At 35.4% G+C, this 25447-nt stretch overlaps 1 protein-coding gene and 1 pseudogene across 2 annotated transcripts in view; one reads left to right on the plus strand and one right to left on the minus strand.

Moving 5' to 3' along the window:
* The window catches only part of LOC140502407 (golgin subfamily A member 7 pseudogene), a 40451-nt pseudogene extending 15607 nt beyond the window's left edge, over positions 1–24844 (minus strand).
* ZNF516 (zinc finger protein 516) overlaps positions 24706–25447 on the plus strand; it is a 144369-nt gene continuing 143627 nt past the window's right edge. The window contains exon 1 of one of the 2 annotated variants that reach the window (XM_072604075.1): positions 24706–24944. The gene's annotated coding sequence lies outside the window, so the exon portion shown is untranslated. The remainder of the gene's footprint in view (positions 24945–25447) is intronic. The other variant, XM_072604077.1, reaches the window with a different exon arrangement.

The following is a 25447-nucleotide window of genomic DNA, read 5'->3' on the forward strand; positions in this document are numbered from 1 at the left end:
GCTATACAAATGCTTATTGCCTTTCCCTTCCCTTCCCGTATATGTTTCTCATATTATATTAAACATTTTTCATTTTAGAACTTATTTCACTGAAAATGTGATTTATATTTAACAAAATTAAATATGACGTTTTATAGATAATAAATTGTAAGTATATGAAATCTTACTGGATTACTTATTTTAATTCTCACAATATTTGACAAGATGTCCATAATTAGTTTATAATTAGTTTTATAATTTTATATTTAGAATTCTCAAAATCATAGGTAGAATTAAATTTTACATTTTATCATCATAATCATATAATGTAAATTTTACTTTTGGAGCTTTTGGGGGTCAAAGTTATCACTGTAGCTATTATAAACACTTAATGAATAAATCTAAAGGAATATTATGTATAGTATGTTAAATTATCCTAGGGATTCACAACACATTTTTTTGCTGTTGTTGAAAGGAATTCATGGAACAAAAAATGTTAGAAGTCACTACAATGGATCACTTGACATTGTGTTGTCATCAGTAGAGTATGCAGGCTATCTCTGGTTATCTTGAACTTTCTCTATATGGGTGGACCATCACTTTCTGCAGACACATATTTCTTTTTAGTGTCATTTTCACTAGTTGTTCTTCATGGGTAATATGCTTTTGCCCATTCCTTTTGGGTGAAGTGAAACATTAATTCTTTGGAGACTTACCATTGTTTGCTTCATAGCTATCTGTGTAGCATCACTGGAAGAATGGTGTTTAAAAAAAAAGTTGGTCTGTTTCAGGGAAAACTTTCCGGTCACTGGGACCTCCCACTGTTGTTTTAGGGCTCAAATGAGATAATATACATATTGCACACTGCAAACTTCAAAGCACGACCTAAATGTTAATTATTATTATTCTGTTCTAATTTTTAAAATGGAATTCAGGTAGAAATGGTCCAGGATGATATTATTCCCATGCTATTTTAAAATATTTAATTTATTCATAGAAAGAGAAGAGGACTCAGGAGAGAACTCTGAAGGACAACTATGGTTAGAGGGCATGATCCGATCATCCCCCATGTCAAAGGCTGCAGACAAATCAAGGAGAATAAGGACTAAGAAAGGGCTATAGAATATGGTGACTAACAGATCGTTAGTAAGTCTCTTTGAAGAGAGCTTTTTTGGTGGATTGATAAAGTCAGAAACTGGAATGCAAGTGGTTAAAGAGAAAGTGAGAACAAAGTTGAGGCACCTACTGTAGAAAGCCTCTTTGAGTTTAGCTACAAAGGATGCTAATGGGGATGGAACAATGAAATGAGGGTTTTTTCCCTTCAGGATTGGGAGACATGGGCAAAAGGGAATGAACCGGCAGATAGGGAGATATTAAAAATAAATGTTAACATAGAGATGTAGCAGTCAAGATGATGATGATAGTATATATGGACTTCACCCTTTTCCCATATGGTTTTCATTTCTTTTTCTACTCTCTATATTTTGAAAGCTTTCAACAACAGCAAAATAATGTGTTGTGAATCCCTAGGATAATTTAATGTTCTATACATAATATTCCTTTAAAGATTTTGAATATTAGTTATGGTTACACCTATTAAACATGTTATTATTAAGATTTTATGGATTAGCATTATGTTCAGGTGATTGTCGGCAATAGATTTGTCTGTGGCAATGCTCAAGCTCTAGTACAGATCATTTGTTGAATTTTAAAGGATATTTTGGGGTTGTATTTGTCATATGGGGATTTGTCACTTGCTTGTTTGTAAAGCATAGCAAGCTTCCAGTGTATAATTCAGTGAATAGATTTCAGGCAGCCCTTGAACTTGGATGGGAACTATATCTATATCTATATCTTTATTTCAATAGAATTTATTTCCTTTGTAATCCTGCATATTATATTTTATGCTGTTAAAAAACATTATTTTGAGCAAAGTTCCACAAGTTTCACCGGACTGCCAAAGGCTTCCATGACATAAATAAGAATAAGAATCTCTGATCTAGATGCATGGTATATGCTAATTTTTCACAATTGCAGTGTTGCACAGTTCCTGCCATTTTCTTACATAATGTACATCTGTTAGTAAATCCAGGATCCTTAAGGATAACATTTTGGAATTTCTGGTGGTCATGTTTTGGTCCTGTATACTATCATAAAAAACATTGTTTCCATAAATATCTTAGTCACTTGTTTAACACTTCTTTATAAACATATTTCTTGAGTTCATGTGGATATTACCCATGTTAGGCCTTTGAAGTTCATTCTTCAATGTTAGCTTTTTTTTGTAGGCTCCATCTGGAAGTTATACCAGTTCCAGTTATATCTGACAAATTCATAGATATATACAAATTTTCAGCCTTACTATTATTCTATGAAAAGTTGTCTGACTTTACAGAAATGTTTCTTCATATTTTAAGCCAGTTTATTACATGCAGTTCTATTTTTCCTTTTCACTGAGGAATGTTATTTCTTCTCTAGCTTCTTTGGGGTGATGGGCCTTTTGTTTTATTAATGTTTTATGGATTTTAGTTTGTCCATTTTACTACTTCAAAACTATATTACTGATAATGTAGAGTTAACTGCTCTAAAAAATATTCTCATTGAGTTTTGATTTCAGGCCATTAAGTTTCTTGACATATACAGACACAACTTTCTCCTGACTAGCTTCATGCTCAATGAATTTTCCCTAAAGAAGCTGTTTGCAAGTTGTTATCATCGCTCATCTTTTTCTATGGAGTTCAGATAGAAATGATCCTGGGACAAGTGGAGAGTCTTATTCCTTTACTCTTGATGTTCTAAAAACTATCATATAAATGGATAAAATAAATGGTTTTTATACTTGAATAAAAGTATTTACATATAAGCTCATCTTCTGTAGACTCACTGGAAGAATTTTTGATACAAATGATGTTTGATACAAATTGTCGATACAAATAAGTAAAGTAGTAGATAGGAAAACAAGTATATTTACCTCATCCTATTCCCATATGATTTTGGCCTTCTCAACCAGGTTTTTATACTTTGAAAGAATTTCAAAGAATTTCGTTCCATGAAGCTTGGATATTATGAGTATTTGGTATGGCAATATCTATTAAATATCTTATTATTGCAGATCAATGTTATATTAGGGTGGTTAAGGATGAGAGTTCACTCTGTGGTAATAGTTCAGTTACAATTAGTTTCATAGTTGAAATTTCCAGAACTTTTGAGGTCTATATTTGCAATATATTGATTTATCATCTGTTTGTCAATAAAAGATTACAGACTTCTGATTTATTAATTTAATCACCATGTCATGTCTTTTCATTCAGAAAGCACTAAATTTATGTCATTTATAGTTGCACTATCTCCATCATCACCTTAAATAATTTAAACTGATCACTAAATCCACATCTCATAAAAATAACACTTATGAAAATTGCCAATGACAATAGTCTAACGTTAAATGGTGACTATCAACTACGTATCTATATGGCAAAATGGTAGAGTTTTGGACCAAGGGTCAGAAAAACCTGAATTAAAATCTGGCCTCAGACTTTTATTAATTGGATCATCCTGGGCAAATAACTTAATGTCTGTTTGTTTCAGTTTTCGTCATCTGTAATATGAGAAAAATAACAACTCCTACCTCACATGGTTGTTGTGAGAATCAAATGAGATGATTTTCATATTTAAAAATAATGCTTCTTTTGCAAAAAATATTGTTGCCTGAGTTTATGCAGATGTCATAAGGGAATTCTGATTCCATACTAGGATCTTAGACATTTCATAAGCTCCCTATGAAGGTAAGTCCCTTTTTGTTACATTTTACCAAAGCGGTGTACCTGTCATCCACTTTTATTATTCCTCAATTAAGTGCTTTCTACCTATTTCAACAATATTTCTGTAAATTTTTTTTAAATCTGCTAATCATGTTCATTAAGAATGTCTATCAATTTTCTTTCTGCATTTTAGATTGAAGGTATTAATCTCTCTTTACTTTTTTAGGATAATGCCTTGATGTTCTGTTAATAGTATATGGATTTTTATTAGAGTATTTTCCAAGTCTGTTGTAATCCATTTTTATAATTTCAGAAATGAACATTAAGACTGGTATTGTATAAGTGTTAGTTGCTTTAAATATGTTTCCCCTCCATTTCCCCCTCCCCAATTGAGAAATCAAGAACACCAAAGCCAATTATAAACACTTACAGTGAAGATAAACAAATTTCCACAATTGCCTCAATTTGCACTCAGTCTGTTACATTTCTGTCTGGAGATGGGCAAACCATTTCATTAACCCTAAGTCCTCTGTAATTTTGATTGATCATTGTCTTGGTCAGAGTTCCTAAGTTTTCCAAAGTTGTTTTTCTTTATTATATTGCTGTTAATGTATACAGTGTTCTTTTGGCTGTTTACTTCACTTTGCATCAGATAATACAAGTCTCCCCAAGTTTTTCTGAAACCACTCCTTCATCATTTCTTACAGCAATATGATATTCCATCACAATCATACAGCATAACTTATTTAGCCACTTCCCAATTTATGGGTATTCCATCAGTTTCTAATTCTTTGGCACCAAAGGAAAAGCTGTTATAAATATTTTTGAATCTAAGGATCTTTTCCCCTCTTTCTTTCATCTCTTTGGAATATAGACCTGGTAGTGATGTAGGTCAAAGGGATATACAGAGTTAATGTATTTTTGGACCCAGCTCTAAACTGCTTTCCAGAATGGCTGGACCAGTTCATAGCTTTATTAATAGAGCATTAATATACTTGTTTTCCCATAGATTCTGTAGTATTTGTCATTTTCCTTTTTAGTCAGCTTTGCCAATCTGATGGGTGTGAGATGGTACCTCTGAATTATTTTAACTTGCACATCCTTAATTATTTATGATTTAGAACATGTTTTCCTATAGCTATTGATAACTTGGATTTTTTTCCTCTGAATCATCTCCCACCAGCCAAATCCTTTGGACTCAACTCTATCATCATCATATTCCAGGTAAAATTCATCACCAGGAAACTCATTATCTCAGAGATTGTATCAACTTTGATAATCATGTCTCATGAGTATCCTCATTAGCCTCTGCCCCTTTGATTGGAAGGCTGACTAGAGGAGGGAGAAAAAAAATCTCCTAAAGCTTCCATTCAAAGAGGGTTAAGAAAGCTTTCTGTCCAATCATTTCCACCAGCTGCTTTCTTTAGAGTTGACTCTACCAGCATCATCTCTCCCTTTCCTTCCCCCCCCCTCCCTCCCCAAACCTTTTAAGTTTCCTGTCTTGAGTTATTGTAAGCTCCTTGACGACAGGACTGCTTTTCATTTTCTTATTTGCATCGCCAGTGCCTAGCCCAATGTCTGGTACATAGTACTAATGAATGTTTATTGAAATTTAATGTTGCCTATTCGTATCCTTTAACTACTGATCAATTAAAAATGGTTCTTGTTCTTGTAATTTTGACTTAATTCTCTATATATCTTAGCAATGAGATTTTCATCAGAGAAATTTGCTGAAAGATTCATCCCCCACCTATTTCCTCAATTTTCTAAGTTTACTGAAGTGATTTTGCTTGCGTATAAACTTTTTAATTTTATGTAATCAAAATTGTCCTTTTTACCTCTTGTGAAACTCCATCTCTTGTTTGATTATATGAACTCTTCCCTGTCCTTAGATGTATCAGGCAAATTCTTTCAAGCATGTCTAATTTTTCTTAAATTATGTCTTTCTTTAAGTCTAAATCATGGACTTATTTGGTGTTGTCTTGGTTCCTTGAATATCTTTATCAAAATATCTACCTGTGATTTGACTCAAAAAACTAAGGCAGTTATGGATACTGCTTCAATGTCACTCAGAGATTTACACTTAACGTCTTTGGAATCTGTCTTTCTTCTAGGTATATTAAAAATATGATACTAATCAAGTCAAAATTAAAATTTGATATTATTGGAGAAATATTATATTTTGTGGATCCATATGACTTGCTTGATATCTTCCATATATAGCCACATACACCAGGTTATTAGTAAGATTTTTTGGATACCTTTAATTTGGAATTCATACTTCTCTTTAGGAGAGAGAATAGTGGATTAAAAGCCAGGCAGAACAATGATGGATTTAAATAGTCGCTCTGAAAAAATACCATAAAATACAGTTTCAATTGTTCTTAGCATTATCTTGTTGGCATATTTTAAGAGAACTGTTTCCTATGTGGATTTCAAATACTTTGGAATTCCCACAATACTTAGATTTTTATATATTTATAGTACATGAATAAACAATTAGTGTGGAACTGAGCCAAATGATCTGGCAGTATTTGTGTAACAAAGATTGCACTCTATGCACAGAGCTGCCTTGCCTACTTCTGGATCACCACATGTGCTGGCTCAGCACTGAAGGAGTCAGGTGCTATAAGATGACAAAGCAATCCTCTCATTCATCCTTTAGTTCTATGATAGTGGCAGAGGAGGAGTTGCCTCAGTTTAAAAAGGAAAGAACATGAATAAAATACCCATTTTATGGCTGAGTAAATTGAGGCAGAGACTGAAATTAAGTGATTTGCCTAAGATCACATAGCTAGTATGTGTCTGAGGTCAGATTTGAACTCATATTCATAACTCCAGGTCCAGGACTCTATTTACCTACTGTACTACCTACCTGCCTCTAAGGAATATAGACATTTGTAATTATTGCCCTACACTAGTACACAATATGTTGCCACAAGATTTTGAGCTGAGGGTACTATTGACAAAAAGCTTTATGAAACCCTTGCTTATAACTGATGAGGTCTGATTTCAGGCTGTTCCAATATGGCATGAGTAGTGACATTCCATGTTTCACTGTCAGTAAACTGTTAGTGTTCAAAAGTGAACGTTTGCTTTCAAAAGAATCTTGGCATCAGTAAAAGAGCTTAGTGATTTCCCAAAAGCAGCCCAGTCTACTCCTCCCTATATGTACAGTTGGACAAAGACTTTAAGGTGTCCATCTAAATGCATGTTGAAATCTGGAAAAAATTCTCCAACCATTTAGTCTTGGCTCAGTGGAGTGATAGGCTAAACTCCTTTGAGTGATTACAGATCTCTTCCAGAAGCCTCATCAGTGTCTTAGGGTTTGAGGCAGTTAACACAATGTTATCCACAAACAGGAGCATCTGGAGAGTCTATCATCAGAGAATGTCTCCTGGACCTGGACTCCCTGCTAAATCTTTGAAAAATTAAAAATGAATATCACGCAAAGCGAGTGGATAGGCACATAGTGGGTGAGAGCAGATTTCTACATATAACCAGTGAAGAACCCCAAAGAATAATAGGCATAAATGTCATAATCAAGAAATTATATAAAAGGAAAAGAAGATGTGCTTGTCACTTAGCAAGATTGAGAGATGAAAGTTAGACAGCTATTAGTGTTCCAATGGTACCTTCCCAATTTTGGGGAAAAGAGAAAGTCTTCCGGAACACTCTAGGTGGTTCCTTTGTAGCAATTTACTATATGTATACACACACACACACATATACATGAAATTTTTCCCCCAATTATATGTCCAAACAGTTTTTAACATTTTTTAAAATTTGAGTTCCAAATTTTATCCTCTTTCTAATGCCCTCTTTGAGACTGTAATCAATCTGATATGTTATGCATGTACAAAAATGTAAAATATTTCCATGTTAGCCATTTTGTGGAAGAAAACTAAAAAAGAAAGGAAGGAAGGAAGAAGAAAAATTGTGTGCTTTGGTTTGCATTCAGACAACATCAATTCTTTCTCTGGAGGCGGACAGCATTTTTCATCATGAGTGCTTTGGGATTGTCTTGGATCATTGTATTGCTAAGAACAGCTAAATCATTCACTGTTCTTCATTGTACAATATTGTTGTCACTGTGTACAATGATCTCCTGGTTCTGCTCACTTCATTTTTATCAGTTCATCTAAGTCCAGGGTTTTTTGAAATTATTTTGTTGATCATTTTTTATAGACAATAATATTCCATTACAATTATATAACACAACTTGTTCAGCCATTCCCTGACTGATGGACATCCCCTCAATTTCCTATTCTTAACCACCACAAAAAGACCTGCTATAAATATTTTTGTACAAATAGGTTCTTTTCCTTTAAAAAAATCTCTTTGCAAGACAGACCTCATAGTGGTATTGCTAGATCAAAGGGTACCCTTTGGGCATAGCTCCAAATTGCTGTCCAGAATGTTTAGATAAGTATACAACTCCACCAACAGTGCATTTGTGTCCCAACATTTCCACATCCCTCCAACACTTATTTTCCTTTTCTGTCATGTTAGCCAATATGTAAGTGTAAGATGGTACCTCAGGGTTGTTTTAATTTGTGGTTCTCTGATTAATAGTGATTTAGAGCATTTTTTATGCGACTATAGATAGCTTTCATTTCTTCATCTAAAAACTGTCTATTCATATTCTTTGACCATTTATCAGTTGGGAAATGATTTGTATCCTTATAAACTTGACTCAGTTCTCTATATATTTGATAAATGAGACTTTTAGTAGAGATATTTACTGTAAAAATGTTTCCCCAGTTTTCTGCTTTCTTTCTAATTTTGATTGTATTGGTTTTGTTTGTGTAAAAACTTTTTTAATTTTCTGTGATCAAAATAATCAGTTTTACATTTCATAATGCTCTGTATCTTGTTTGGTTCTAAATTCTTCCCTTATCCATAGATCCTTGCTCTCCCAATTTGCTTATGGTATCACCCTTTATTGTCTAAATTATGTACCCATTTTGACTTTATCATGGTAGTCCTTATGAGATGTTGGTCTATACCTGGTTTCTGTTTTTTTCTTCAGTTTTCCTAGCAGTTTCTGTCAGTTAGGAAGTTCTTGTCTCCAAAACTGGGATCTTTGGGATTATCAAACACTAAATTACTATGATGACTTACTACAATATATAATCTGTTCCACTGATCCACCATTCTATTTCTTAGCTAGGACCAATTGTTTTTTTTTTTTTTAAACAATTAGCCCTTGATTATACAGTTTAAGATCTGGTATGGCTAGATCACTTTCACATTTTTTTTTCATTGATTCCCTTGATATTCTTGACTTTTTATCATTCCAGATGAATTTTTTTGTTATTTCTTTCTAATTCAATAAAATAATTTAGTAGTCTGTTTGGTATGGCACTGAATAGATTAATTTAAGTAGAACTATCATTTTTATTACATTGGCTCAGCCTATCCATGAGCAATTAATATTTTTCCAATAGTTTAGATCTGAGTTTATATGAAAAGTGTTTTGTAATTATGTTCATGTAATTCCTGGCAGTTAGATTCCCAAGCATTTTATGTTGCCTATAGTTATTTTAAATGGAGTTTCTCTTTCTATTTCTTGCTGCTGAACTTTGTTGGCAATATATAGAAATGCTGATGATTTATGTAAATTTATTTTGTATTCTGCAGCTTCACTAAAGTTGTAAATTATTTAAACTAGTTTTTTAGTTGATTCTCTAGGATTCTCTAAGTATGCCATCATATATCATCTGCAAAGAATAGTCTTGTTTCTTCACTGACTATTCTAATTCCTTCAATTTCTTTTTCTTTTATCACTACAGCTAGCATTTTTAGCACAATATTGAATAATGGTGGTGATAATGGACATCCTTGCTTCACCCCTGATTTTATTGGGAAGGCTTCTGCAATACACTTTTAGGAGAACATGAAAAAGAGACATATAGCATAGACTGACACAGTTGTACTTCAAACTAAAGGAAAATGAGCCATAGATACATTTAAGTATTTCAGTATAGTACTAGCACATCCTCAAAACTTCAGTTCATTCTATGTAAACTTGTGCTTTACTACTTTAATGCATTTCCAGCAGGTACAGTATTGGTATTTGTGATTTGTTCTAGTGTATCTTGGCTTATAGTAATAGAACCCGAGGCAGCAAGAAAGACATTGCTACTTTCTGTGTCAACTTGATTACCATGACAGTTGTGACTATGACCAGACTGTAATCCTATACTTTCCTGTTTATTTCTTTGGCTCTTAGAAGTAGTTGCAGCACACTAAGTTGAGTGCTAACCCAATCACTAGTAGCACCAGAGCCCAATTCACTAGTGCTTCACAGATTCCCACCAGGCCTTTACAACTACCATAATGATCTCAGGGCTCATAAGGTTCCCACTATACATCACCCTGGCTGGCATTCCCCCATTTGTCATTGTTCCTCTCAGAACATAGGCAGTGGGTTAAATTTTGAGAGGATTATCATTACTGTTGTTGTATTATTATTTTTTAGCATTTTTAGTTACACTATACAATTTTCCCAAAGTAATTCAGCCAGCTGCCTTCCTTCTATTTTATTCTGGTCCAAATTCATTGTCTATTTTTAGTGGTTAGCCAATATACATATAGGATAGCCTATATATGTGTACATATATATACACACACACACACACACACACACACACACACACACACACACACACACACATAAACTATCCATTTAATTGTGTATCCTATCCTAGATAATAGATTTTTTTTTTTATCCAGTTGGTTTTCCCTATATAAATAGTTAGGTTCAAATCTTTTGAGTGATTCTTATTTGGTCGGCTTTGTAAAGTTCCTAGGCTTAATGTAATCAGCACAATGTCATTAGCAAACAGGAGTATCTGAGTAACTCATGGTCTTTATGGCATCTCTCTTCGATGTGGACTTTTTAACTAGATATTTTTCATGACAGTAGCAAACTTTTTTCTCATTTTCAAGCTTTATTTGATATTTCTAATTAGTGGGTCTTCAAAGTTTTCTATGTTCTTATGTCTTTTGAGAAATATTGTAATTATTTGGCCAGGGGTATGCTGGCAAACGTTTAGCAACTAGTTCTCTAGGGAAAGATATGTATGTATTTCACATTTTAAAGTTTAATCTGCATTATTAATACATTCTCCATCATTTTCTTAGATCTAGGCAATTAACAAAATAATAAATCAAACCCTGATTTGTAGCATTTGCTGATTTACAAGGTGGAAATGCTCACACTATTTAAGAATCAGCCCTCACCAACCAGTATAAGTTGGTTCTAGCACATTCTTGTATTTATCATATGGAAGACATGTAGAGAAAATTTCTCCATGTGACTGGCCTAATGATAGTCAAAGTGTCCTATACAAATCATTTACTAAACAATATAGTACTACTAACAAGTATAGCAGAGCCACTTTTAGTAATATATTTTATATAGCAGTACTCAAGATTGAAATAAAGGAACTTGAAAATGTTGTTAAAACCCACTTCCCAGGTCTAGGAGACACTTTCAACTTGCTATCACCAAAGGTCTCCTGGAGCTTCTGTAAACTGGTAATTGGACTTCTGAAGTCTACCTGTTAAAAAGACATACCTAAAAAAGGCATAGGTATAGAAGACTATGGTAGAGTGGACTTGAATCCAGGAGTCTGAATTCTGTATCATATATTTGCTGTGTAACTCTGAGCATTCACAACATCTCTCTGCCTCAAGTTTCTCCATCTATAAAACAGGGATAATGACAGCATCTATCTTAACTATGGTAAGCATCAAGTGAAATAATATGTAAGATTTCAAAGTGCTATACAGATATTAGCTGTTACTAGACTTGCTTTGCAAAGCAAGTATAACCTTTAACAGGTTATGCCACTGATAGAATTGTGACATAGTCATCAGTAATCTCTCTCCTGGCATACTTGCCCTTCTGTCCTTAAACGCCTTCTTCCAAAGGCCCATTCTATATGTTCTATTGCTGTAGGACCAGCTTACTGTCCATTTATGATCTAAGATTGATGTTTGACAATCCTCCCACAAAATGCTACTGAATGATGAAAGCTGGAGATAAAACACATGTACGTTTGCTTTTTAACAGGAGTTTGGAACAATGAAAAATCTTCAAGATACAAGGGGATAGCTTGATAGGCTACTGAAGGATATACTTTGGATCAAGGCATCTTACCTTATTGCTTGTAGCTCCTATCTATTGTGTTCAATATCAATTGATCAATTAATATCTCCTCAATATCATTTATAATCAATTGATATCAATTAGATTTTACAATGGACTACTTAGTATGTAAATAACCAGAATTTAGCAATTTCCTTAACTGGAAGACCCCTTTCCTCTATCATCTCAGTCCCTGCAGAGAGCAAGTTCAAGCTTAAAGTTGTTGCTACAGAAGATTCTGCTTTCACATCTATCCCCAACTCCCCTTCTCAGTCCCTCACCCCCCAGTTTATTGCTGGGTGTGGCATAGCTAATTGACAAGTAATTTCCTTGTTTGTAGGAGATGTCTCAGCTTCTGGGTTAATTTACCCCAGGCTAAATCTGGTAGATTTAGACTCCTCAAGTTTAGCCTCCTACCAGATTTATCTTCAGTTGCTCAGAATAAATTTGATGGCTCTTCCAACCTTTCAGAGCTCACATCATAATTTGGTCTGTTCTTTCTCCAATACACATTCATCCAAGATCAGGAAAGACAGAGACAAAAAAAAAAAAAGTGGTACCATGCATTCATGGTAACATGGTGACCAGAGGAATCTAAAACAGTCAGCAGCAGTGGATTATTACTACTCCTAACACTGCTACCACCCTCTTCCACCTGGAAACCTACAGTAGTTTTTGTCTCACTACCAGGAAAGAGAGTGGGATTTTATCTATTTTAGCTTTTTGTCTTCACATACAGTTCTGACTCAGTAACCAATTAAAAGACTTTTCTGGGCATGCTGTAAGCTAACAGGAAAGTGGAATACCCATGCTGGAGGGCAAGGAAAGAATTCCTCCTTCACACATTTCTGGAAGCAGGCTCAACACAACTATGAGTTGATAACAAGAAAACTGTGCATGGTCTAAGAACTTGGCCCTTTGTTCATTCCCTTCTTCCCTTCCTTCCAACATAGCATACGTACATATACACATACATACACACAGATGAACAAATACGTCTCAACACATATGCATATTCACCATTATAGATTGGTGACTTGTCTGTAACTTGTAGTATGGGAGAATTTTTTTGGACACCAAGAATCTAAGTGCTTATGTGCTAATGTTTACACACATAGTATGTGTTAAAGGCAGAACTTGAAAACAGAGGACTTACTTACTCTAAGGCTGATACTCGATCTGTCATTCCTTCATTTCTCTTCATCTTTCCAAATACTGTTCACTAGTTAAAATATAATTCATCATTTAATGTTTGAATTTAAGTTACAAAATAATCATTGCAAATTGATTCATTGCTGGACAGAATCAAAGTCTATCAAGGGAGTGTCACATATTTATAGTAAATCGCCACTGTATTTTGCTCTCAGTCTAGGGTCAAGTAGAAATTATCATCCTCATTAATGTTAATTGAGTACACATCATATTTGGGGCTCTTCTGCCTGCAGAATTTATAACCCAATAATATAAAACTAAGGCAACTAGACAGTAAACTATTAGTTCCTTTTTTAAAGAAGCCAAGTGAAAAAAATTATTCCAAAGAACTGTCAACCTACATCAACTCAATTTGTTTAGGGAGCATTACAGCAAAAAAATCTTTAAATACAATTATTTCACGTCAAATAATGTAAACTTGTGTAGTGCTGTTATTTTAAATATGGAGATTATATAGATTTTGTGACCCAGGCTTTGAGAAGAATGGTAGAAACACAGAGTTCATGTCAAACTCATACACCTGTCTGTAGGCATCCACATATTTCTCCATGCATAATTTATACTACTTCTGACTGTGTGGCATGAGAAAAATGATTTAGATGGCCTATATGCCTTTTACAATAAAATAGGATTAATAATTTTGAATTGCCTTATTGGGTTATTATAAAGAGAAATTAAATAAAGCACATTAAAATATTGTATATGTTACATGGGTAGTCATAATTGCATAGTAAACACATACTACGCAGATGGGATCAGAGGAATTAAGGTAGAGCTGTGGAAAGAGTGCTGAACCTGGAATCAGAAAATCTTAAGATTCTTACTAGTTGTATGGCCCTGGGCAAGTCACTTAACCTCTTTCAGCCTCTGTTTACTTGTCTGTAAATCACAGTTAATAATAGCACTTATCTTACAGTTGTTGTGAGGATCTAATGAAATAACTATAAAGCACGTTCCAAAATTTAAAGGGCTATATAACTGCTAGATGATAGCAACTGTGATGAAGATAATCCTCTGTGAAGATCACTACTAGAATTCACCCTGAAATCCTCATGGGTTACAGAGTTGTTTTAGATATCTCTAAATGGCTAAGTGAATACACAGACACATTAGTCAGTCTGATTTTATTTTTAACTTCATACTCCACTGTTTTTACACATTATTCAATTTTATCCATGGCAAATATGCCCCCAACTTTCCAGGAAGTGTCAAAATTTTGTATTTGAATTTAGAAATGATCACCTAGATATATAAATTAGATATGTAGCTGACTGGATCTTACAATGTCTTGATAATTAATGTAGATGTGCTACACACATTTCATTAAGAAACAGTATACTGTATTTTTAAATGACTATTTAAAATCTCTTATTTCATGTCTCTCTATTTTAGTATCCTAAGAACTTTTTCACTCCAGTCTTTCTGTAGTCACCCGATAACACTGCAAACTGTTTCCTTTTCAGGTTCTTTAGTTAATAAGTAGAGTGGTATTAAAATAAATGAGATGTTGCGCCACTGACTTCCTGGTAATTTTGCACAGCAAGAAGAAGATGAAGTAATCTTACACAATGACATATAATGGGGGTAAAGATATTCCTAGATGAAAGTGTTATCAGTATATGTTCTTGTAGAAATAAATTTGATTTTTCTGCAGTATTCTTTGTGCTTCTTTCACTATTGATCAGATTCACTGCATTTTAATTTTTACATATTCATCCTTATAATTAATATTAAGCTTCTTGGGACTGAATAGAGAAGAAAGAATGGGCTTGTTGTCAGTGAAATAGAGGAAGTTTGCTAATGGTATTATATGCGCTTTTATGTGATGTCGCATGGATATATTTTTTATGATAAAGTATAGAGCCAAATATATCTCCAATATTATAAATATTTTGTGATTGGAAGGGTTTCTTCTTCCTACACAATAATTCAGTCACTCTCTCTTCTTCCATGTTTATAAAGTTCTAATATCATTAACAGTATCAAATACATAATTTTTTTTTAAAGGGAAGGTAGAGAAGGTTATGTGTTATTGTTAGGTTACGTGCTACATATGGCATATGATGGGTTATCTTCTTATAAGCATGTGCTATGTCATTTTTGGTCAACAGATATATAGAAAATTAGATTAAGATATTAAAGTTAAAGCTTCCCTTCTAACCTTAAGCAACCTTATTTTGCTGAGGCATTTCATTTCCCAAGAGTGGAGAAAGAAAAGAGAAAAGGAAATCCACAAAACATCCTTCTGTTGGTCTGTGTCTAATGGCAGAACTGTACTTAGGAGGAGCAGAAAAACACGTGAATTGAGTGGTTGCTCCTCCTACTTGAATTTTCTTGCTTTTGTGAATATGTCAGTCCTTTGGTAAACCTTATTTGAACAGAGTTTTGTACTTAATGGGTGATTGTATTATAGCATGAGTCAGAGTGTAACACATATTTTCTGTTTTTATTTTAAAGAAAGGTTACTTAGAAGCCAAAGGACTTAAGTTGTAGGAAATAAAGAAGTAAAAGTGAATGTTCAGACTCTGAGTATGCTGCATATTTCTAAAATATCTTTAAATCCACACCACAGAAGCTTCTGAAAACCTAGGAGTCTCTAAGTAAGGCCTTTGTTGACATGAGTGCCTCACTTGTTACAGAATGCTCTGGGTTTATTAGCTTTGGAGTTTAACAGGGGAAAAAACCAAACTACTTACAAATTCTGTAACAGAAAGACTTTAATATCTCACATCTGCCTTTCAAAGCTAAATCAAAACTAGAACCTCAAAAAATCCTCTGAAACCTCTTTTTAGTTTTAGGATATTTTTTTTTGAGGGGGGTGAAAGGGAGATGGTGGTGGTTAGGGCTTTCAGAATTACAATCCATGCCTCTTTTCTAATAGCCAGGGGGAGCCTCAAACAGGTCTTGAATCGGAACAGTTTAAAAAATTCATGATTTTTGGTGTGATTTATTTGTAAATCAGGAGATTAGTCGTTTGACCTGACCATACCGAAAGAAAAGAAGTATATTCCGAAAGAGAGAGAGGAGAGAGGAGAGAGGGGGAGAAAGAGAAAGAAGGAAAAGGGAGGAAGGGAGAAAGGAAGGGGGAGGGGAGCAGAAGGGAGAGAGACTCTAACAGAGGAGGAGGGGTAGGGTAAGGTAGAGGAAGAGACAGGCCGAAATATAGGAAAAATACAAACAATGAATGATTCTTGAAATTTCCCAAGGTTGAGAACAATATTAATAAGAATTTGGCTGACATTTCTAATTGTTTTTATACTAAAAGGATAAATGCTGTCATATCTGAAAAATGTTATATCCATTATTATCTAGGAAGTTAGTGTTCTAGAAGGGGATCAGCCATGAGGTACAATGTTTCTTTCTACATGCTTTTATAGGAAAAGAAGAAGGAAAAGGCCAACAACTTGACTCTGAGAAAGTTTATCACTCTCCTTTTGTTTTCTGCATGATTCCCCATATGGTTGTAGTACAAGAATAATTCACAGTCACGAACAGATTATGAATCAAAACAAATATGTACCAGGCACCTACTATGTACCAAAGGGTGAATTTTAAGAAAAGGTGCACAGTTACTCTTACAAGGTTTTAAAAAGCAAAACCAAACAAATTCACAGACTTCCAGTTAAGAACCTCTGCTATGTATTAGGACAAACAGACACAGACACAGACACACAGACACATACACATACATATGGATAGAAAGATATTCAGGAGTATATGCTAAGTGACAAATTGAATGGTCTAGTATTATAGACTGAGGAAAGAAAACTGATGTGTCATAGCTTACAAAGACTGAATAACAAAGAATGAATAATATACATATAAATTTATGTGGACTAGATTAATCCAACAACAACAAAATTTGATTAATATTTTTTAATAATGCCAGATGTCAACACATCCTACTAATAAATATTGCTTTTGTTGCATTCTTTTGTTTCAGTTGTGTCCAACTCTTTATAACCCCATTTGGGGTTTCTTGGAAAAGATATTAGAGTGGTTTGCCATTTCCTTCTCCATCTCATTTTACAGATGAGGAAACTGACAAGGAGGGTGAAGTGACTTACCCAGGGTCACACAACTGGTAAGTGTCTGAGGCTGGATTTCAGGTAAGATCTTCCTGATTCCAGGTATCTAGGCAGCTAGTGGGTGCAAAGGATAATGTTGGGCCTAGAGTAAGGAAGATTTGAGCTTAAATCCAGCCTCAGAATCTTACTAGCTGGGTAACCCTGGGTAAGTCACTTAATCTCTGCTTGCCTCCATTTCCTCAATGGTAAAATGAGTATAACACCACCTGTCTTGCAGGATTGTTGTAAGGACCAAGTGAAATTGTATTGTATGCTTAACATACAGCAGGCAACTAACACATTGTTGTTCCCACCCTTACCTTTTTAAACTTTTTTGATCATGTGCCCTATCAGTTAAAAAAAAATGTGCGTATAACTGCAATATATAAACACTATACTAACGACCAGGTCTTATTAACTCTTCACTTTCTACTAGACAATGCCAATTCTGATCATATCCATGTGATCAGCAAATTATCACTAAAATAATAATGACATATGTATGTATATATACATGAATAAAATCAGGCCTTGTTTAATTTGGAATTCTTCTAATCTGATGGTGACATTACATTCCACAGTTTGTGACAGCTTCAAAGACAAATTTTTAAAATGTTTAGACCCGCAAAGATTTTTTTCCCATCTGAAAATGATTCAATATCCTTTTCCATATTTTCCACTTATGATGATTAGTGATGATACAATAAGAAATGGACATCAAGAGGTTTGATGCGCTATAGGTTGTAAGGGTAAGGCTAGTTGCAGTATTATTTGTCAACTAATGAGAAGTAAGGAAAAGGGCTCTTTCTGAAATTTTTCCCTGGGGATTCAGAATTTAACTTTCGTTACCAAACTAACTTGTTTATTTGGAAGGCACTTAGGATTTCAAATCGTCCTAAAATCAAATTCTTGCTTCTAATATCACAAAGTTAATTAAATATTCCCTTCCCTTTCCTTCCATCCCCCCAAAGCAATCTGCATTTACTAGTTGGGAAACACTGCCCAAGAAATTGAAACTTTACCATGAAGTTATAGTATTTGAGATCTAAAAGTGACCATCATCTAGTTATTTTACAGTTGAGGAAACTGAAGCTGAGACAGTTAAACTGACTTTCTCTACTTTACAGAGTAGGTTGAGTTCAAACCCAGCATCAGATTCTTACAGTGACCATGAGGATTGGAACTCGGTAATTCTGTTCTCTTTTCACTATTCCATAGGATATTTTACTACTTTTCTGTTGCCAATTATGGATTTCCTTGCTGTTGATTAGTTTCTTTCAGAATAGTGAGATGGATCTTAAGGCAAAGTAAACTGGAGAATTCACTCGAGAATAATTTAGACAGAACATTCTGAAGACTGAGAAAAGAAAACTGATTTGTCGTAACTTACAAGGACTGAATAGCCATGTACATAAGTTTATGTGGACTAAATTAATCCAGCTACAACAACAACAAAAATTGATTAATACTCTTTCATAATGCCAGATGTCAGTGCCTCCAACCAATAAATGCTGCTTTTGTCGTATTCTCTTGTTTCAGTTGTATCCAACTCTTCATGACCCGATTTGGGGTCTCTTGGCAAAGGTATTAGAGTGTATGCCATTTCCTTCTCTAGCTCATTTTACAGATGAGGAAACTGGAGCAAGGAGGGTGAAGGGACTTGCTAAGGTTCACACAACTAGTAAGTGTCTGAAGCTGGATTTGAACTAAGATCTGCCTGACTTCAGGCTTGGTTATCTGACAACTGCGCCACCTAACTGCCCCAAATATTGTCTTAGCTGGAGGCAAACACTGCCATAGCTCCCATTAACCTCTTTAGGGTCATACAATCTTTGATTTGGAAGGAAAACTAGAACTTATACAATTAAATAAATACAACATCTGGATAATGAATCTTCTCCAGTTTCCATCTGGAAATCTATTTCAATAGGGAATTGTCAAACTGATAAAACATATTCCATACATGTTCCAGTGTTAGAATTGGAAAGGCCCACAGATATCACCTTATCCACACTCCATTCCATGTAAAAATTCTCTTTATAACAAATGACTATGCTCAAAAAATTTCAGTAATGGAGGATGCTCTATCTCATGGGGCAACCTGTTTAAATTTTGGATAACTATTAGCAAATTCTTTCTTGAATTAAGTCAATATCTGTTTTCTTGTAGGACCTATTGGTCCTGCACAAGATGACTTCTGGATATAGACTTCTGACTCCTCAAATACTTGGAAATCACATCCAACTACAACCTTTCCCAGAATGAACATTCCTAGATCCTTCAAGTGATCCATAAAGGGTTTTGAGATCCTTCTGTACGTTACCTACCTCTAGAGGGAATCTAATTTAACATTGTTGGCCCTCGTAAAATGTGGTGCCTAGAGTTGAGCTTAATGATCTTGGTGTGATGTGCCCAGCTCGAGAGAACAGTGGCTGGGATTATTAATTACTTGTTGTAGTCATTATGTTTTTTCATTGTAGCCTTAGATCACATGAAGTTTGTTAGTAGCCATGTAACACTGTTGACTCACATTCAGCATATGGTCAATGAAAATCCCCAAGTCTTTTTCCACATGAACTGCTCTTAAACTAGATCTCTGACATCCTGTGCTTGTACAGATGATTACATGATCTGTCATCTAACAGAGATTCTCTCAGAAGGAACTTCAACAATTCTTCTCCTGCTGAGTTTCATTACAAGTGTATTTGACATATCCATATGTCAAATAAAGATTGTTACTTCCTTTTTCCCCCCTTATTTTCAGTTCAGTTAGAGAAGTTTACATAAAAATGAAATACAATTATCTAGGCAGGACCAAGATCATAAGATTTTAGCATAGGGAAACATTAAATTGTTTCACTTTTATAAGAATTTATACTGTTTAACAGGTCAAAATCTTTTGGACTGGAGATAAATTTACAGTAGTTCTATAATGAGAAGTTAGCATGAAAAACAGGCCACTAAATATATCTTACTTAACATGAGAACCCTTTCAAAAGAGGCATCCTTATTGAATTTGTCTATCTTAAAATTAATTCTACTCAGTGGCCTAGTTCCTTTTATTTCTAAAACTATTATGAACCACATCTGTGGAATTCTATATCAGCTATTCTGAAACCAGCTGCTGTGGAGGTTCTCTCACTTAACTTGAAATTAAGAACAGATTTGTGGGTCCCCTACTTACTGTGAAGTCCTGATGCAGTTACCAAAAACTGCACATGGGTGAGAAAAAGTGGCTACAGACATCAGAATGATTAGTGTTTTTCTATGGCACCTTTGCCTCCACTGGAAAGCTACAAATTCACATAGTGGCCTTAGATTATTTGTCAGCATGACCTTTTTTCTGTCACCCTAAAACTCACAAAAAAAGGTACCAAAGATAATCCATGTAGGAATAGAAAGATTTATATGAATCACTATGTGGTGTAAAAAAAAAAAATGTCAGGCATTTCTGTTAAAAATGCTGATTCAGTGAGAAAGTTTGCAAGATTATTTCTGCCATGAAGAAAAATGAGTTGAGGCATTCTATGGATCATACATATGGATATATTTTGTACAGAATCTTGAAGTAATAACTTGCCCGTTATTAGACACACCAAAAAATCTGGTATGGTTGCATCTTGAAGGTATCTTTGGATTCTGAAATGGTGGTATATGAATTTTTATTGTTTCCCTGTTATAAAAGTATTATTTCAAAAAGTGCATTTGATTTAGCCATGACTATGCAAAAAGAATATCAGAGCCTGACCCTAAATGTATCTCGACAGACATGTTTGATTAGGACTTTTCTCAATGTAAACATTGGAGTATTTTGATAAGGATTGGCAAGGACACCCTCCACATTTTTAAAAATCAGAACCCTCTTTTGTATATATAAGATTTTAAAAGTGCTCATTGACAAAATATTCTTTATCTTCAATGGAATAAAATTCTTAATGAAATAAAATCAATTGGTCAAGGAGGAAAATATTGTTGAATTCTTATGCAAGCAATCTAAAACCATTCCACTGAAAATTATATTTTAAAAATAATTAGCCAGCCACATCTTCATAGAACACCCTCTGCTGGAGTTTACCATATGTAATGGTCTATGCTGAGCCATAGATTAGATCTTTTTCTCCCTAAATTCTAAATACAACAGATTTCAATGTGTCTGTATTTTATGAAAAAAAGAAAATTTTTAAAAGTCAGACTATGGATATTGGTAATGTCCTTGGAAATGACTAGTTATTAAACAGAATCTTGAAATTCTAATTTCTGTTTTTAAAGTTATCCTTGGTTAAATTAGAATATAAGCCACATATGAAAAGTCTTCATCCATGAATACTTTAGACTTGGAGTCAAATTTATTCTCCAGATCCCTAGGGAAATCTGCCAATTTAAGGGAGTTCTGAGATATAAAGGTAAGATTTGTCCCAAGATTTCAGGGCCTTACTACTCTATCTGAGAAATTTCTGCTAAATTCAGACACTGAGATAATTTAAATGAAATAATCACAAATAAACAGTAGCAGGCCAAACTGTCTGACTGTTCTATTTACAGTTTTATGAAGATGAACATAGGTGTAATATTAATCAGAGCTTGTTTGGTTTGACTATCTAGGAGTTTACCATGTGTGTTTTTACCTCTCGCTCTCAGACAGACGTGGTCTTTTATTCTTAGCTATCCTATAATAATGTTTCTCAGGAACCTTTCTTATCTAAACTTCCACCAATCACTCCTAAAGCTAAGTTATGCAGACAAGCCATTGCACAGATTTTCATCAAAATGCCATTTTCCTTAGCTTGAGAAAGCAGAGTTCCCAATGCTGAACAAATAATTTATTAGATTATAGCAACGGAAAATAAATGTTTCCTGTTCCATATATTTCGTTAGCCAGAATTATTATATGAACAAAATTATAAATAGCCAAACATGTATTGAACCATTAATATCACTGACATACTCTCACCAAATACTGTAATTTAACTAAAAGATTTCAAAACAGGAGTGCCTCTCTTGGAAGGTTTCAGGGATTTATATAATGGAGTAATGGTGTTCCTTAATCTTTAATAGGCTACTTTAAATGTATGAAAATATTAAACAGCTGAATTTTTGGCAATGCTGGATTTGGTTATGTGAATAAAATATTTGAATTTTTTTATAGTGACTTTCTGGAGTCTATTAGGATGAGCTCCAGCAATCTACCTTTTAATGTTGCCTAGAACTATAAACAGCTACTGTTGACTTCCTGTCCGAACAATGTAAACATGCTGTGATGGTCACAGATGAGATTTTCACTGAAATCACAACAATGCTGAGCTCTTGCTGCCCTTCTCTAGATTTTTTTAGCAAGCTGGTGATTTGGAGTTAACTTCTGCTTGTCTGTTGTATTAATTTTCCTGATTTTTGGGTACTAATCAAGAAAATGTGGGGAAAAAATATTTTAGAAGCACAATATTATTCCACAACAGGCACAGTCCTGAGTGAATTTACAAGCAGCTGTCTTAAGGAAAGACCCTATGTTGACTATGAAAAAAGGCAGCCATGAAAATCACAGGTTGTTGTTGTGGTTGTGAATGTTGTTGGTGTGTGTGTGTGCATGTGCGTGTGCGTGTGTGTGTGTAAAGGGACTTGGAAACCACTCACCTTTCATTGCTCTTAACTTGTCAATTTTCAACATGTGGAGATTATTAGCAGATACTGCAATTTTAAGTAGAATCCAAGAATGCAGATGTATAATGGATTTTTAAAAATCTTTCTATTAAAGGCATACCAAACTACTACTAAAATTGCAAGTAATGCAACATGCCCATGCAGCTTTTACCTTCCTGGTGTATGTAATAAAGTATTTCTAAAGAATATAGAGACATGCATTTGGTATTGAATTTAAAATCTTCCAAAGTATATAACTTTGAGTCAAGGCGACTGTCCATTCATTGTCTTATCTGGGTAATGAGCTGAACTTCCAGTGGAATGTGAGTTGTACTTTGGTGTGTTTTACTGTGCATTGCAATGGACTGTGTGCACTTCAGTACTTTCCTGTGAATTAGACTGAAATTTGATTGTTCAAGAAAACATCCCACTCAGGCATTCACGCTGAAACTAGCAACAATTGTCAATGACCTTTAACATGCCAGCTTTCCAAATTAGTGCAGATCATTAATCACACATAGCTTACTTTTTATGATTCGTGTATCCTTCATGGCGTCTCTGTCTCTATCTCTTCCTTCCTCTTTCTTTCTCCCTTCCTCTCCCTCACTCCTCTTTTCCCTCTGCCTTTCTCCTCTCTCTTTTCAATGAATCTTTACTTCCCTCCCCACCTTCACCTCCCCTCCAGATCCACTTCTTTGAGAGTGTTGCTCCTCCAGGCAAGGGGACCTTGCCTTGGAGTTTGACTGTGTAGTACTTCCCGTTGCAAGTGCCAGAAGTTGGAGGGCATTCCAGCCGTGCTTGCCTGTTCTGCGTAGAAATACCACATCGCTAGGTAACCGATTCAACTGGAGGGCTGCTTGTCTAGCAAGAACCACTCAGGGTTCTACTGGACAGTGACTTTCTGGATTCCGGAATTATAATAGGGGAAAAGACCTGGAAGGAGAATAGAATATTGCCCTTTCCAAAATATATTCGTTTCGGTTGGGGGGGTGGGGTGGGGTGGGGAGGTGAGAAAGACACACAGACAGAAGGGGGGGTTGGGAGGGGAAGAGTGGGAAAGGCTCCTTCCACACCCTTGATAGCACCAAAATTCATGGGGTTAAATTATAATGCACAGGGCGATATAAGCCGCTCCGCCTTTGGCTAAATGTAGTCTGGGTAAATTGAGTTCTGAAAACAGAAAAATAAGATTTGAACTTTTGAAGGATTAAAGTTAAACACACACACAACACTACAAAAGCCATATGGCACAAATACTGTTGAGAGGTCTTTCAAATATTCCAGTGTAACCGGTGAACTCTTTGATCTTGATTGAGAACTTTAATGTGTTGTTACTGTGCATTTGAATAAATCTATAAATATTTTACCAGGGAGTTAAACACACACACAGACACACACAGGCACTCACACACCGAACCATATGTAATATACATGCATCTGGGACAGCTTGAAACTATGTATCCATATCTAAGCAAACCTTTCAGAGCTCTAGAGAATGGATCTGTCCCCAAGTGCCCAAATTCTCTACAAATGTATAACCGACCCGTGTAGGCGCATACGTGTGTCTGTGTGTCTACATATGTCTGTTTAGTGCATCCAGCAATTGAAGCCCCGAAGTCAGGCAGGGCTGGTCATCTGGAAGAAGGTAGGACAAATACAGGATCGGATAATGATTCAATGCTATTAGCAGAACAATTATTTGTTTATGAGTCATTTGGAGCATCTAGACTTTCCCCGCATTGTAGCAGAACTTTGTGCTGATGAGACAATAGTAGATAGTGTGCATTTAATATAGGACAGACCATTTCTCCTACCGGGGGAAGACACCAACCTATACATGTGGGAAAGGCTCCAGAAAACGCCTTGGTTAGGAGAAGTCCTCTCTGCCCACGTCGCTTGGGGGCCACTGCAGTGCCTCCGAGCCACGGGGCGAGGGGAGATCCGGCGGGGAGGGGCCCCTCGGCGGGCGCTGCGAGCGGTTGGCTCCCCCGGCGTCCCCCCTCGGCCCGAGTGGAGCTGGCGCAGTCAATCATGTGCAGTCCTTTCCTTCTTGCATTCAGCGCATGGTTTCACCTTCAGATTCTTCTGTTTGTCTGCGTCCTTCCAAAAATAACATTACCTTAACTCAGCAAGGTAAGGGGCCCAGAGAGATCTCAGCTCCACTCTTCTTGGGGGAGAAGAAAGAGGTGGAGGAGGAGAAGTAGGGGTCGTGGGGGGTACTCAAGGTAATGGGGATCCTGGGGTGATACGCCCGAGGGGGGGGTTGGAGATGGGGGGGGACGTGGGAGGTGGGGAGGGAAACTTCGCTTTTCCAATTAATAGTTAATCTGCTGAGTAATTTGAAGACTTAAAAATGGAACTTTGGGCTGTTTGGAGAAAAGGAGATTTTTTTTTTTACCGCAGTGGAGGGGGGCGGAGGGGGGGCCGGGACTCCGAGCTTGAAGAAGCCTTTCGCTTTGTATACTTCGTCAAAGGCGACAGGGGAAGATGGGGGGGGGGGGGAGAGGGGGGCTTGGATGCAACATTCATCCATTAAGAAACAAAGAGCAAATTGCCTGACTTTAAAGTAAAATGCTCGGGCTAATGAAGGTGGGTAATGGGGCTCCGAGTCTGGAGTAACCACTTAAATTATTAAG

Source organism: Notamacropus eugenii, chromosome 4 (genome assembly GCF_028372415.1).
Source record: "Notamacropus eugenii isolate mMacEug1 chromosome 4, mMacEug1.pri_v2, whole genome shotgun sequence".
In the NCBI taxonomy this organism is placed as follows: Eukaryota; Metazoa; Chordata; class Mammalia; order Diprotodontia; family Macropodidae; genus Notamacropus; species Notamacropus eugenii.